Genomic DNA, 13,183 nt, shown 5'->3' on the forward strand with positions numbered 1-13,183 from the left:
TGACAGGTAACTTAGTTTTTGGTGATATTTTCATACTAAAAGTACCTGCAAGTAGTTTTGGTTGGGGGAAGACCCAGAGACAAGACCCACAGCAAGGCAGAGACATCCAGAGGGTTCAGTTGCCCTTTTCCTTCTGGAAGGATGTGAGGATGAGCATGAGAGGTGTCTGTCCTGAGTACAAAGCAAACTTCACAGGCTGCAGGAAACTCTTGAGGTCACATTTCCAGGTGGCAGGTCCAGGCTTTGCACTTGCACCAAAATAGATGGATTTGTGGCCAGACAAGCCACTGCATAGTTCTACCAGGATTTTTAAGTGAAACACTTTTGCCCTCCAGCCCTTCCTTCCCCTGAACCTTTTTTGCGTGCTGTAGCAAAATATGAGATGGAATTTGGGCTCCAGTGGGTGTAATTGTTGAACAGCCTGCCCCAGCCAGCCTCACCGCTGCTAGAGCACTGCCCACAGCCACTTTCCTGCTGACACAATGAAATGCATTTTTACAGCCCAAGACATGAGTCATGACCCAGCCTGAGTTCAGAGCAGAGCATTTTTGAAGTACTTGTGACTCCAAAGAGGCCAGCGGGGAACCCTAGGCTTGAGATAGGATAGCATCACAGCTGCAGAGTTTCCCCAGTCACTTTTAAAAATGCTTTTTCTCACCCATTTTTTGTGCTGGGACATGAAGACTATTGCAGGACCTGTTCTGCCATGTCAGCATCAGCCTCTCTGAATTGCTGAGAGGATCAGATAGGTCCATCTTGTAGTCTCTTATCACCACCAGCACAAATCCTATTTCATTCACTGCCAAAAAAAGAGACTCATCCAAAGGCTTTAGCCATCAGTCCCTCGGAGGCTCTGGAGCCATAAGTGGGATGCGATGAGCCCAGGGGCCATCCCTGCTCTAGAAGGGCTGTGCCGCGGGGGTGCAGCTCGCGGTTCACGGGTGAGCTGCTGCCCATGCAGCCTGGCACAGCTCGGGGTCAGCGCCGGCCGGGTGACAGCCCCTGACGGTCCCTGTGCCGTGTCCCCAGGACAGCTCTGTCCTGGCACTAAGGGCTCAGCGCCCGCCGGGTGACAGCCCCTGACGGTCCCTGTGCGCGTCCCCAGGACAGCTCTGTCCTGGCACTAAGGGCTCAGCTCCCGCCGGGTGACAGCCCCTGACCGTCCCTGTGCCGTGTCCCCAGGACAGCTGTGTCCCCGTGGGAGCTGCAGCTGTGCCTGGGTGAGAGCGGCGATGCCGGCGGGCTGCCGCCTTTCAGCCCCGGTTATTAACGGCGCCGGTCGGCACCGCCCGGGGCTTCGCCGCACGCAGGGCCCCCCGGGCTGCCCTCGCTCGCTCCCACCTGGTACCGGCTTTGGATTAAATTAGCGAAGCCGACACAGTGATCAATTCCCAGTGCTCTCCTCCGGAGCCGGGCACAAATGAGGGGAAAGCAGGGAGGAGAATAAAGCCCGAGGTGAGTGCACAAGGACCTGCAGGTACAAGAGGGGTGTGAAGGGAAATTCAAGTTTTCAGTGCCACCAGCTCAGCTGTGACCAGGCAGGGCCAGCGACCCTAAGGATGCTTTTCTAGAAGCCATCATGCCAGATGGTCTGGGCAGGGTCCTTATGGGTGCTCAAGCAGGGATTTGGGGGAAAAATTGGCCCGCACAGAGGGCCATGCAGGCAGCAAGGGGACAGTTCAGTCCCCTGCCTCCTCCCCATGGAACAGAGCCTGGTCACAGACACACAGTCCTGGCTATCCCCTAGCACAGTCAGACTCCCTTGGCCTGGGACAGTCAGTCCCTCCCAGGGCTGAAGGTTACAGATCACCGGACAGCCATGGGCAGCACCATCCCTGCCTCTCTGGCTGCCTCCTCCAGGAGCCACATCCCAGCTGCCACCTCCTCGTCACTGCATTTGAAGCACGTCCACATCACAGCACACACGGGCTCAGGAGCAGGGGCAGGGACAATTAATAAAACACCTCTCCTAAGGTGGAAACACAAGACAGCCCATCTCAGCAGTGTCACACCACTAAAGGAGAGGGGATGGTTATGAGCCATTATTACCTGCACAAATGGGCTTTAAATCATCATCCAGCACCAGCACCCAGCACTGGATGTTCCAAAGGTGTCCAGCAAAGCCTTTGTGGCTCCTTTCCACCATGGCATGGGTGACCACAGTGCCCATCACCTGGAGATCCTTACGGAGCCTCCACACCCACACTCTGCTGCTGCTCTGGGAAGAAATCAGCCCTGTCAAACATCAGCAAGGCCAAAGGTGCTGCTTTGGGGTCTCAGGTCCATCTCCCTGGGGTGGGATCACAGGAGGGCAAGGCTCCCCAGCTGCCCCACTCCTCCTGGCCTGGCAGGGGAATTGGGTTGTTATGGAGCAGCAGTGCAGGAATTGAAAGCCTTTTTCCTTCTGGAAGCCCTTGAGGCTGCCAGTCTCAGCTGAGCCGCCGCTTGCCAACAGTTTTTCATTTCTTCTCTGTTTCATCTAAACTTTCCATTGAGTTCCTCATCCATCTGAGCTGCAATGATAAATATGGAAATAAAGAGGCATTTACAGTCCCTCTCTTGGGCTGGTTCTGTGTATAAACAAGCTGTGCTCACAGCATCCTCCTCTCCACAGTGCTGGTTCAGGAGCAGCAGGGGCTGCCCAGGACTCAGTGGGCTGAAGGATTTGGGGAAAATCCCTGGGTCACTGTGGGGAGAAAACTGCAGCAAAAGGGATGGGGCAAGCAAGGCCCACAGCGTCTCTGTAAAAGACTAGAAGGGAAAGAGCAACAGCTGAAGAGCTGGATGTGCAAAGTATGAAGAAAGGCTTTAATTTGCACAGAATCTCTTAATCCATTAATCACAGGGACATTTGTGTATGAAAACCTCCCTCTCATTTAATACTATCTCAGGTTTGCCCAAGAAGGTAATAATTGTTTGGCAGAGGAGTGGGAGGGGTGAGGTGGGACAGGCAAAGGCCATGGGCTTGTTTCCAGGGAGAGAAGATCAGCCATTAACAGAGTGGAGCCAGCCCAGGGATGAGCAGCCGTGAAAAGCACTGGAGTCACAGTGGCACTGGGGACACCAGTCACCTGAAGGAGGATGCCCCAGTGCCTCTTGGATCTCTGAAGGTTGCCTGCAAAGGCTGAACAAACTTGCCTGGGTGCCTGGAAGAGAGGGTTTGGAGATTTAAGAGCAGACTGACATCTTCCCTTCCCCTCCACCACAGTCCCTTCCTCTCTAGTCAAACTGCTCCAGTGTTCCTTTCCTTGCCCCACAGAGCTGGATTGTGAGGATCATCCTGGAGGGAGGGGGAAGCTCTGGCAGCATAGCATGGACTGATCCATCCCCTGATCTTCACCTGATGCTTCTCTCAGGTTTAACCTGTTCTGCTTTAATCCCACATTCTTTCCCAGCCTTGCACCAGACTAGCCAAAGTCTCCTCATGTCCCATGATGGTCCCACAGACCTCACAATTCCCTGCCAGCCAGTGGGTGAACATAATATCTACAAACCCAGCTGCCTTCCTGGAGCTGTTACCTGTGTTCCTCAAGGGAGGAAAATAGGAAAAATTAGTATGCGGCTTCTTCCTTGAGAAATCAATGCGATCTCAACTCACTGTGAAGTTCCCTGACTGTTAGAGATGCTGCACTGGTAAAAACTAACCCTCAGAGGAGAAAGGGTGGGAAAAAAAGAAAGAAAAATAAATTCCAGGGACTAGACAAGTCTAAAATGTTGCAGAAGGCTAAACTACGAGGGCTGGGGCTTGTTTGGAAGTCCCAGAGTGGAGAGGGCTGTGCAGTCCAGCTGTTTATCACCCCACCAAGAATCAGCTGTAATTGTTAATTCTAATTAGAGCTGTTGGGTAAAAATGTAATCAAGAGTTTCCATTAGGGAAAAAAAAAAGACATTTCATCTAAATTAAAATTTTGTTTTTTAAGAAAGGGGGTAAACGTTGAAAATTTTGTAACAACTCATTTCAGCATTTTCAAGATGAAAAGGGATGTATTTTTGCTGTGAAATGCATCATCAATTCAAATGTGTTTTATCTTACAGTCTGAAGAGCAAAAAATAGTTTTCAAATCAAAGCAAAAATGGTATTTTTAGGCATTTTCTTTAAAAAAGCCTATCTGGGGGTTTCTGTCCTAATTAAGAATGATTGTTGGTTTTCTTTTTTTCTTAATGGAATAAGCCGTTCCTAGTTAGCTCTGCTCTAAAACACTGGGTTGATGTGCCCACCCATCTATCCCCAGCACCTGACCCCAGGGCTGTGCTCACACCACCCCACTCTGCGTGTCAGCACTGCCTGAAATCCCTGGGATTTGAGTCAGGCTTTATAAAACTCACAGAACTAAAGCAAATTCCTTGCTGCCAGGAGACCTGGTGGGGCATTGGAAGGACACAGGTGTGTTTGGTGGGCCTTGTGCAGGTCTGAATTCCTAAGGCAGGCTGATTGTGGTGCCCATGCTCGGGCAAGGCAGCTGCAACTCCTCCTTGTGCGTTTGACCCTGTGCTTGATGCCATGGGATTGCCACAGATCCCAGCAGGGATTTGCATCCTGGGGAATCCTCTCCACACGATTAGCAGATCACATTTATCGCACCGAGACAGTGGCTTAGGATCTGGTAGATGAATAGCACAGCTTGTGGTGCGTGATCTGTCCTCTGGGTAGGAGCACTGAAGGAGGGGACAGAAAAGATGGGGGTTAAATAGGAGCTGGGAGCAGAAGGGGATGCCGGGGAAGGAGACTGGGCCAGGGAGAAGCTCAGAAGGAGAAGAGGAGGGTGGAAGAGGAAGAGAGCAAAGCTCAAGGGCTCTGCCAGAGATGAAATAGAAAAAAAATTGCTGTGCAGCAGTTTCAGCCCAGAACAGAGGGAACTGCATGGGCTCCTCGAGCTGCCCGAGGGCATTTTGAACAACAAAAACAGCAGGCTCTGACAGGGCCAGGAGACCCAGGTGGGCGTGGAGGGGGGAATGGAAAGAGGGGCTGCAGGGTCCCACAGGCAGGGCGCGCTCCTGCCCAGCCACATCAGAGTGGCACTGCCCTTGCTGCTGGGGCACCACCCCTCTGGCAGGCTGATCGGGGTTATGTAACCCTTCCCGACTGCTCTTGCCTCCTGACCAAGTGAGGTTGCTGCTCCAGCTGCCTGCAAGGGAACGGCCTGAGCAGCCTTTCCCCGAGCTGCCCAGAGGGACACAGGCAGCCCCAGGCTCCGAGGCAGCTGAGCAGCAGATCCTGCCCCACTGCCACCCCCGGGGAGCTGTGCTGGCAGACCTGGCACCCAGGACATGGCACCAAGCCCCGGTGGGAGGCTGCAGGCCCTTGGCCAGGGAAGGAGATGGTTGGATCATGGGTTCTTCTTGCAGGGAGCAACTGGTGGGTGAAGCCTGGAGCACCCACTCACACGTGGGAGCAGACACAGGGGATAACACACTGCACCAGTGCTTTATGCACCTAACTCAAAATAAGCTTTCTTTTTAAAAAAACCTATCTAAGAAGAATGATTTTTCTCTTTTTTTTTGTTATTATTTTGAAGTTATAAATTATTGAAAGACTTCTCACTACTCTCCCAAATCATTCTCAGGCAAAGAAAAGGCAGTTCTACCTTCAACAGTGCTTTGTAACAAAATGAGTCAGATTCATTTTGCTCATGATTTGCCCTTGGCTCCCTTTGTCCATGTCTTAAACTACATCCTGGCTCGGTCTGATTAGCAGTGTCTCCTCGGAGGCAGAGGAGGCCCTGCAAGAGCCTGAGGTATTGCAGGTCAAGATTAAAGTGCTTGGCATGCCATTCACTGTCAAAACTATAACTGGCTTAACTCAGTGCAATTAGATGGCTCAGAGGTTACGGAGTAACAGCAGCAGTGTTTCAGTGCAGCTGATTAAAGCACAGCCCTGGCATTAAAGGATGTGATTAAAAGGCAGTGTCAGGGCTGAGACCGGGCAGAGGAGCTCAGCAGGCAGGGTTAAATCCACAGCTTCTTCTGGGGTTGGACACCCCAGGGCCTGGAAAAGATCAAGTATCAGCTGAGCCAGCTCAGCTTTTAGGTCTGGAATGCCATCTTGTGATGGCAGTGGGGAAGTGGAAATGGCCCCTCTGTGGAGTCAGAGGAGATGATGGAATTACAGAATGGGTTGGGTCAGAAGAGACCATAAAAATAATTTTATTCCTCCCCCTGCCATGGCAGGGACACCTTATACTATCTGAGGCTGCTCCAACCCCTGTCCAACCTGGCCTTGAGCACTGCCAGGGATCCAGGGGCAGCCACAGCTTCCCTTGGCAACCTGTGCCAGGGCCTGCCCACCCTCCCAGGAAACAATTCCTTCCCAAAATCCCATCCATCCCTGCCCTCTGGCAGTGGGAAGCCATTCCCTGTGTCCTGTCCCTCCATCCCTTGTCCCCAGTCCCTCTGCAGCTCTCCTGGAGCCCCTTTAGGCCCTGGAAGAGGCTCTGAGCTCTCCCTGGAGCCTTCTTTTGTCCAGGAAAGCACCCCCAGCTCTCCCAGCCTGGCTCCATGGCAGAGGGACTCCAGTCCTGGGAGCATCTCCGTGGCCTCTCTGGACTTGCTCCAACAGCTCCATATTCTTCTGATGCTGGAGCAGCTCTGCAGGGGGATCTCACAAGGGCACAGTAGAGGGGGACCATCCCCCCCTCACCTGCTGCCCACTCATCTGTGGGTGCAGCCCAGCACAGGGGTGTTTCTGGGCTGCACCCACATTGTTGGTGCACATTGTTGGCTCATGTCCAGCTTTTCATCCATGATATCCTCAAAGTCCTTCTCTGATGGTCAATGAGCTCTTCTCCCAGTCTGTGCTCATGGGTGAGGTATCCCTGACCTGGGTGCAGCACCTCAAAGAGGAAAAGGCACCATTGAGGCCAAGGCTGCCCTGCCAGCTCTGCTGTGTGGGAGCCGAGCGAGCCTGGTGTCACTCATAGGTCAGTGCAAGAACCAAAAACCCACAAGGTGTCATCATCACGGTCCCCAGCCATGACAGACACCAGGGGGATAAAAGTTCTTCTCACCAGAGCCTGAACGTGCTTGGCTGTGGGGCTGGAGGTGACCATGATGGTAAATGACAATGTACATCCACAAATCTTTTCTTCCATAGGTTTACTGAATTTTCTTCCTCTTCTCACGGTTCTACTCTGTCTTTTTCTCCAGTGACTGACAGTGTGGCCAAATGGCATTGAGCCAAAATCTGATTGGTACAGAAGGATCACAGTATGAACCCTGCAGTGCCAGAGCTGGAGGTGAGCAGTGACGTGGGGCAGGCAGTGAGCCCTGGGCATGGGTGTGTTCAGGGCTGAGGTGACAGTAAAGGATCTCTCTTGCTGCCACAGAAGCTGCAGGCATCAGCTACATGGGGGATGTCCCACCCCAGGCTTGGAGCACACGTCTTTTGAAGCACTACAGCTCCATGCCAGTGCAGATCTCTTGAGTGGATGCACTGTGCCAGCAGACAGTGCTCATGTCCTGGTTTAACCCATCCTGCTAATTTATGGGAGCAAAATCACTCAGATGTGATTCCTCCTTTATGCTGTAACTGAACATTCACTCGACAGAGGTTACCCAGGCTTCTGGAGCCTGTTGAGTTGCTTTGAACACAAGCTGCAGGGCTGTGCTGGGATGCAGGGAGCTCAGGGGAGGCTGTGTCTAGACTAGAGGAACTCTCCTGGAGGCATGCTGGGCTTTTGTTTTGTAATAACTCATATCTCTAATCTGGCTTGGAACAAAGCATCTCAGTCCTTTCAGGCCCTGCCACAACACTTGCAGGAGAAAAGGAGGCTGTGTTTAGTGGTCAGCAAGCCAAGATGAACAACAGGGACTGGCTGCAACTAATGCAGAGAGCACATTCCTGTGACAGAAAAGGGCTTCACCCCTGTGGCAGAGCTGCTGTGTTTCATCTGTTTTGATGCTTTTCACCCAAAGTTCACAAATGATGTGCAGGCCTTTGTTTGAGCCCCCCTCCAAGGCCGGCAAGCAGAGGAAAAGCTGTGCACACAGAGGGAATCCATACTGGGAAGTGAGAGACTGGTCCTGGCACTGAGAGTTGCTGAGTTCTGGTATTAGGCATTCAGGAAGCTTTTGAAGTATCTCCCCAATCCTGCTGAAAATGTCTTATTAAAAGAGACAAAGGACATTAATTTGGGCCCCATGCTGTGCTAATGAATTAAACAGTTCCAAACTGAAGCCGTGGCTAAGGGTCTTGGCAGAGTCATCATCCATCCCTGTGTGGGCACTTGCCCTTGGCCATGGGCAGTGAGACCCCCAGGAACAAGAGCATGAAGTGCTCTGTGTCTGCTCTTACCTGTCTCTCCCCCAGACAGGTTTTGCTGTGCTGCACTGGGCATAGCTGGGAAACCTGTTCCTCACCAGGTTCATCACTGACAGGGGAAGCACCGAGCTCCTTCTGTTCAGCACCAGCCTCTCTCCCTGCACACGGCCCTGTCCTGGGCACAACGAGCCCAGAGCTTCCCAGGACAAGGCAGGATCAGGCTGAGCTGGGGAGGAGCACCCCGCATCCAGGAAGAATAGCTGCCTGCCTTGGGCTGAAAATAGACCACGAAACATTTGAAGAAGACAGAGCTGGAGTGGATGATTGCCTGAGGCAAGGCACAGCTCCAGCTGAGTTCATTGCTGAGCTCTGAGAGCAGAAGCACATGAGGAGCATGGGGGAGGGATACCAAGCTTTCTGGAAAGGCCTTGAAGTGTCTCACTGGAGCACAAAGCACAGAGAAAAACTTCCTTTGAATGGATCCCCAGTGAGGGAGGTCACAGTTACACTGCTGTGCCCGGACATGGATACACAGAGCACTGGGCTGATGTTAAGGCATCCAGTGGAGGCCAGGGAAGGTGTGGAATTGTGCTTCTCCCAGCAAGGCACTTGGTAGCACCACAACTTTTTCTCTGCTTATTTCAAGGCTGGATTTTTGTTGCCGGCAGCTGTTTCTGAGCTGATACTTCTACCTCCTGTGCTCGAAGTGGGACACATAAGGGGCAAGCAGAGGCAGACCACCAGCCCTCTGCTTCCCATGAGCTGGTGCTTGAGTTCAGTTCTCCCAGCTCCACACATCGTGTCTCCTGCTCTGGCTCTGTCAGTGTCCAAGGCCAGGTCGGACGGGGATTGGAGCAACCTGGGATAGCGGAAGGTGTCCCTGCACATGGCAGGGAGTGGGACGAGACAATCTTTAGAGTCCCTCCCTGTGACTGATTATCGAGGGTTTTTCCCCGCCCCGGGAGGCGCGGCCGAAGCGAGCGGGGCGGTGCCTGTGGAATCACCTCGGCAGCGCGGAAGAAAGCGCTCCTTTTGTGCCCCGCCGCCGTGAGGGAACGGAGAGGCTCTGGTGGGCAGGGCTGCTTCAGCTCGCCGCCATGAGGGCAAGGAGCGGCTCTGGTGAACCGAGCTCATTCCATGAGGGCAAGGAGCGGCTCTGGCGGGCCTGACTCACCGCCATGAGGGGCCACCGCCGCCGCCATGAGGTATGGGGGGTACAGGGCACGGGTGGCGGCGGCAGCGGGACTGGAGACCGGGGCTCTGGGGAAGGAAGGCGCCACCTGAAATATTCACTTTCTCTTACTTAGCTGTTCCTGCCTGCCGGCGAGCGCTGCAGCCCGCGGTGCCCGGGACTGGGGGTGTTGCTCGGCTGTGCAGTTCAGCATTAATTCCTCAGCCTTTCGCTCGGTGTGCTGGCTTTTGTCCTCGACCACAAGCCAGGCCGCTGCTGTTGAGCTTTGTGAATACAGATGGAACTAATGGCTTATATGCGATGTTTCTGCTGTCCTCTCCTTAGGCCTTCAGCCGATGACCGATCGCGGTGACCCGCAGCTGGGGGTGGCCTGGAGCCGCCCGAAGGAGCAGCCCTGAGGTGGCCCGGCCCCGTCGTGTGTGGAACCCGAGCTGTGCTGTGCTGGGACAGCCGGGGAGGCTCTCCGGGAGGGCACTGGAGCCACGTGGGTGAGGTGTGACCGTGAGCCAGCGAGGGGAAATGGGTAAAAATGTTTTGCTGTTTTAGAATTAACTAAAAGGCCTCTGCTGGCTCCTGTGCTAGCCTCAGGTCCTCAGGGTGGAAATAACGTGGTTTATTCAGAAATAAGTTTAGCTTATCTATTCCTCTTGCTGGATGAAGCCTTGGTGAGAGTAGGCATCATCAGAAAAGTGCCTCCACCTTTTTTCTGCCCTGTAAACCCCCCAGTTTTGGGGTTTTTTCCTCCCAGCAGTAGTCAGCTGCCCGCGGCTGCTCAGTGCCTGTGCCAGTGTTATGCTGCTGGGAGAGAAAGGTGCTGCTGAGCTTTCCTGGCACCAGCGAGGCCGTCCTGGTGCTCAGTGGTGCCAGGTTTTGGCAGCACTCTGCATGCCTGAGAGTGGAGTAACTCCTGCCCGTGGAGTTAGAGCCTAGATTGGATGCAGACAACACACAGAAAATTGAAAATTCTGTTGCAGATATTTTAATGTGCATCTTTTATATAAAAATGAATGTCAGTTATTAACTGGTTAGTGCTAAGGGTTCAATAGAAGTCCTCTTTTCAACTTTCTTTATTGGGTTTTTATTTTGGGTTTTTTATTACAGGTAAACTGTTGGTGTGGGGCTTCCTGGAGCAGCAGGAGCGGTCAGAAGTAAAGCTGTCGATGCTGCTTTGAAGATCCTTGTTTAAAAGGTGAAGATGGAAACCTGGAACCCGTAGTTTAAACAGGGCGGCTGGAGAATTTGTTTTCAGAATGTGGATGTAGGAAATGAAAACATCAAAGGTGGTTTGGGGCAAGGTATAACAAGAACTATGTGTACAATTTATTGTTAATCTCCTCTCATTGCTTGTTGGAAATACATTTTTACATGACCTCAATTAAACGTATTTGTATTTAAGCTTGCTCAGTTTGCTTTTCATTATCTTACAAGGATGTTGGGTGCAGCAGGATTTCCGAACAGAGACTGGAGAGGTTGTAGTGAGGCACCAGCTCTCATCCCTAGGCCTGGGGGCAAGTGAGCCCACAAAGGAAGGTTGGAAAAGGCTGATGAATATGTAAAATAACACCAGAACTGGTGGGGAGGAGCAAGATGACCGACAGGGCTTCAGACAAAAATGGTATTTAAATGCAAAAGTTGGAACAAAAGGAGTGTTTTGCTCTCCAGATGAGAGTTGGGTCGCTTTGGATTCTTTGCAGTCTTCTAGGAAACCCTGGGTTTGTGAAATCATCCGGACTCCTTAAATGTCCCTGACACTGTTAGTTTAGCCATGAGCCCTTCTGCCAGCTGAATATCCAGAGCTTTGAATGCACATGGGAAGTTTTTGTACTGCACATGGGAATACTTATTAAAATACTAACCACTGGGGAATAAAGGTTTTTCCTGGTTGAAGCCTGAGTTTTATTGTTTCTGTAGAAACAAATCCTACCTGCAAAACTAATCAGGGGTTTCGTTGTGGATTTATGTTGTGCCCAGCAATTTTCCTCTTTCCCAGAACTGGGCACCTGCTGCCCTTCCAGTGAGGGGTCCTGCCTGCTGGCAGCCAAGGAACACTCACTGTGTCAGGGGGCTCTGCTGCTGGAGCAGGTACTCCCAAAAGTGGCAAAAAATGGGGAATATGGGCTCTTCCCAATATCCCATCCATCCCTGCCCCCTGGCAGTGGGAGCCATTCCCTGTGTCCTGTCCCTCCATCCCTTGGCAATTGTCTCTCTCCAGCTTTCCTGGGGCTCCTTCAGGCCCTGCAAGGCCACCCTGAGCTCCCCCCAAAGCTTCTCCTGTGCAGGTGAACAATGGCAGCTGTGCCAGCCTTTCCTGCCAGCAGAGCTGCTCCATCCCTCTGCTCATCCTGGAGCCTCCTCTGGCCTGGCTGCAGCAGCTCCAGCTCCTGCCTGTGCTGGGCCAGGGCTGGGGCAGCTCTGCACGTGGGAAATCACCTGAGCACAGGGACAGAATCCCCCCTGCCCTGCTGCCCACACTGGGGCTCATGGGGTGTGGTCTGGGTTCTGGGGCATGTCCAGCTTCCAGCTTTGTGCACAACTGGGAAATAAGAAATATGGATGTCCTGAAGGTTCTCCAGTGGTCAGCACAAGCACGGGATCTGGAGCTCAGGGTGTCCCCTCTGCAGGAAGGGGACAGTGAGCACCGTGCAGCTCCTTCTGCAGCACACAGCTGATCAGTAAAGGTCAGAATGAGTCACCTTGGACCTGCTCTGCTGCCCCGAGTGCAGGACAGCAAAGGGAATTGGGAGAGAACCCATGAGGTCCAAGACTGGCAGTGAAATAAAGCCAGGAAATGGAGCAAGACCTGCATTCGTTCTTGGGAAATGACAACGTGATTTATGGTTCTGTTTAGGACAACCATACATTTGCAATCTATATATGACTTCTGCTAGGCAAAAGCGGCTGGATTGCTTTACATTTGCTCTGCTTTTACTGCTCTGCAGCATCACAGCACAGGAAGATTGTTAACTGAGATTTATGGGCTTGTTTTTGAGCACTTCATTGTTTTTTTACCTTGAGCTTGTTAAGAGCTGGATTTCTTGTGATTGTTCTCTGAGCATTTCCATATTATTTCAACACGTATATTGTACCACTTCCATTTTTTAAAAATACCTTGTGTTATTGTTTCATTGTGCTCTCCAGCCACTTACAGAGAAGAAAAATCAGCCTATGATGAATTGAAGAGGCAGATTTTTCCTTTCCCCTGGAGTTTTCCCTGAATTCATGTACACACCCTCACCTTCCTAAAGCTACTGGAGCACAGCAGTTTCCAGGCTAATGGAGAGACTGGTTCTTTGGCCACAAAATTAAATAGGGAGAAAGATATTGACTACGAAATAAATCCAAATTACGAATAGTACTCGAGGGATTGTACGAGTACTTTGGTGACAGCTCACGGATTTCAGAAGGGCAGCGGCACAGGGACCTCTCCTCATCCAGCACAAGGTGGCAATGTTGGATCAGAGGAACAGCACAGCCTTGCACATCGGCTGCGGGGCCTTTTTACCAGAATCTTCTAACGGCCTCACAGCCAGCGAGAGGCCAGAGTTCTGAATATTTTAGCGATGGTGACACCTGCGTTGTGCTGAGGAGAGCGGCCTCGGGCTGGGCGGGGCCGGCTGCCCGTGAGCGTGCCCTGGGACACAGAGAACTGCGTGGGGACCAGAGGATACTGTGGATATCCCAGGCACCCTGGATACCCCGGACGCCTCGGATAGCCCGGGCACAGCCCGCGGCGG

The 13,183-nt window shown here is 52.4% G+C and overlaps 1 long non-coding RNA gene and 1 other non-coding gene across 2 annotated transcripts; both read left to right on the top strand.

Moving 5' to 3' along the window:
- Positions 1 to 9,261: 9,261 nt before the first annotated feature.
- LOC115908661 lies at positions 9,262 to 10,848 on the top strand. Its single transcript, XR_004061127.1, has 3 exons — positions 9,262 to 9,462; positions 9,774 to 9,972; positions 10,551 to 10,848. It is a non-coding gene; the product is annotated as an uncharacterized LOC115908661 (long non-coding RNA).
- Positions 10,193 to 10,395, top strand: LOC115908895. The gene has a single exon (XR_004061129.1). It is a non-coding gene; the product is annotated as a small nucleolar RNA SNORA74 (small nucleolar RNA).
- Positions 10,849 to 13,183: the final 2,335 nt, after the last annotated feature.

The sequence above is a fragment of the Camarhynchus parvulus genome, chromosome 13 (genome assembly GCF_901933205.1).
Source record: "Camarhynchus parvulus chromosome 13, STF_HiC, whole genome shotgun sequence".
NCBI lineage: Eukaryota > Metazoa > Chordata > Aves > Passeriformes > Thraupidae > Camarhynchus > Camarhynchus parvulus.